Source organism: Babylonia areolata, chromosome 9 (assembly GCF_041734735.1).
Source record: "Babylonia areolata isolate BAREFJ2019XMU chromosome 9, ASM4173473v1, whole genome shotgun sequence".
NCBI lineage: Eukaryota > Metazoa > Mollusca > Gastropoda > Neogastropoda > Buccinidae > Babylonia > Babylonia areolata.
This window is the reverse complement of record NC_134884.1, coordinates 9,809,810-9,812,309: the sequence shown is the minus strand read 5'-3', so window position 1 is coordinate 9,812,309 and position 2,500 is coordinate 9,809,810. Positions and strand designations below refer to the sequence as shown.

Here is a 2,500-nt window from a genome sequence, read left to right as displayed (position 1 = left end):
CGGCGGCTGAGCCGTGATTCGAACCAGCGCGCTCAGATTCTCTCGCTTTCTAGGCGGACGCGTTACCTCGAGGCCATCACTCCACTCTCATGCAGGGGTCACCAGCCATCAGGGTCCGAAGCCCCGTTTCGGCACGGACCTGTGTCCTTGGGAACGAGGCCCCGTTTCGGCACGGACCTGTGTCCTTGGGAAAGGCACTTTACTCCCATTGTCATCACTCCACCCACCTGTGATATCGATAAGAACAAAACTGAGGTTGTAAGTGACTTCCAGTATTGGGGACTGAAGCTAAATTACAATAATAAGATGTATGCTGCCCAGCGAGATCTATATAATCGTGTTTCGAGAGCAGCATTTGCATTACTAAGCCAGCTTAATCTTCCTGTCGATTTAATTATTGATTTATTTGATAAAACAGTTCTTCCTGTACTTACATATGATTGTGAAATTTGGGGGTTTGTTATTTCCGAAATGGTGGAACAATTGCAATTAAATGTTATAAACTAGTTCTAAAACTAAGACAATCCACCCCATCATTTATGGTTTTTGGTGAAACTGGTAAATTTCCTGTGTCTGTCCATGTTAGATCCAGAATGCTAATGTTTTGGTTTAGGCTTGTTACAAACCAAAGAACGTCTAAACTGTCTTCGGTTGTTGAAATATGTCTCTTCAATTTATACAGTAATAACGCACATCAGAACCAGTACTTGAAAAGTATTCATACTGTCTTGAATGAAATTGGATTAAGTTGTTTCTGGTTGAACCAGCACAGTTTTGATGTACATACCACATGGTTCAAAGAGAAAGGGAAATGCTGTTTAAAAGATAAGTTTTTCCAAGATTGGTATAGACATGTCGATAACGATACTATGTATATCAGTTACAAGATATATTAACCAAACTTTGGCCAAGATGCTTATTTTACAGTGTTACCAAATAATTATGTAATTGAGTTAGTTAGGTTTAGAACAACTAATACTCCTTTGCCTGTTGTTAGACAGCGTTTTGACAATTTACACGGAAATGAAAGAATCTGTGATAAATACTCCACAAACTACATTGCTGATGAGATTCACTATTTGTTTGTGTGCCCTTTTTGACTCACTTGTGTAAACAAAGTGAGTTTATGTTTTAACCCGGTGTTCGGTTGTCTCTCTCTCTCTCTCTCTGTGTGTGTGTGTGTGTGTGTGTGTGTGTGTGTGTGTGTTTGTCTGTGTGTGTCTGTGTGTCTGTGTGTCCGTGGTAAACTTTAACATTGACATTTTCTCTGCAAATACTTTGTCAGTTGACACCAAATTTGGCATAAAAATAGGAAAAATTCAGTTCTTTCCAGTCATCTTGTTTAAAACAATATTGCACCTCTGGGATGGGCACAAAAAAATAAAAAAGAAGCCTAATTATATGCAAACTGCATTTTCTGTTATATTTATATTTTTTGTATTATCTAAACTTGGCACTTTGACCTCTTATTCTGACACAACAACAAGAGGAGTCATTGTTATCATTTTTTGTTCAAACAGGAACTTCTTTTGCTAAGCATGGAAGTTTTATTTATTTTGCAAACGTTTTGGTGCAGATAGTAAAAAAGGGAAATTACTCTGTAATTAATGCTAGGGGACTTAATTTATCGCAAGTGAGTCTTGGAGGCCTTGCCTCTCTTGTTTTTTTTTTTTTTTTTTTGAAAGCACCAGACAAAAATGTTTATCTAGATATCATAGAATCCGCCCGAACTCCATTAAATTCTTCCTGTTGTTTTCTGAATAAGACAAAAAGAATACTGTTAAAACTTAAATCCTTGGTTTCGGCTATACGTAGCTCTTTTCATTAATGTTTTGTCTATTGATACGATTTTTGTTTGTTTGTTTGTTTGTTTATTTTTTGATTGTTGTTGGTTGTTTTTTTTGTTGTTGTTTTGTTTTGTTTGTTTGTATTATGAGTGAAATAGTACTTGTCAATGTGTAGATTAAGTGATTGAACGAATGAGCCTACTTCTTGTTTTTGACCTAACTTGGGGATGAACGTATGTAATGTTTCAATGCCCCCAGGGTACACAGGAAATAAACTCCCTGCCTTGCCGTGAATGTGGGTGCCTGACTTGGGCCGGCTTAGATTAAAACAGTGGAAGGAAAGGATTGGATCTCGCTTTCTAACGCTGAACCGTAGACACAGTGAATATGAACAGTGAATATGAACCGTAGACAGAGTGAATATGAACCGTAGACAGAGTGAATTTGAACCATAGACACAGTCCGTAGACACAGTGAATATGAACCATAGACACAGTCCGTAGACACAGTGAATATGAAACGTAGACATAGTGAGTATGAACCGTAGACACTGTCCGTAGACACAGTGAATATGAACCATAGACACAGTGAATACGAACCGTTGACACGGTCCGTAGACACAGCGAATATGAACCGTAGACACAGTCCGTAGACACAGTGAATATGAACCATAGACACAGTGAATATGAACCGTAGACACAGTGCATATGAAC

The 2,500-nt window shown here is 38.2% G+C and overlaps 1 protein-coding gene across 1 annotated transcript in view; it reads left to right on the top strand.

The window, feature by feature from the left end:
* Nucleotides 1–2,500, top strand: part of LOC143285713 (sodium-dependent phosphate transport protein 2C-like) — a 25,163-nt gene that overhangs the window by 11,083 nt on the left and 11,580 nt on the right. The window lies entirely within an intron of this gene.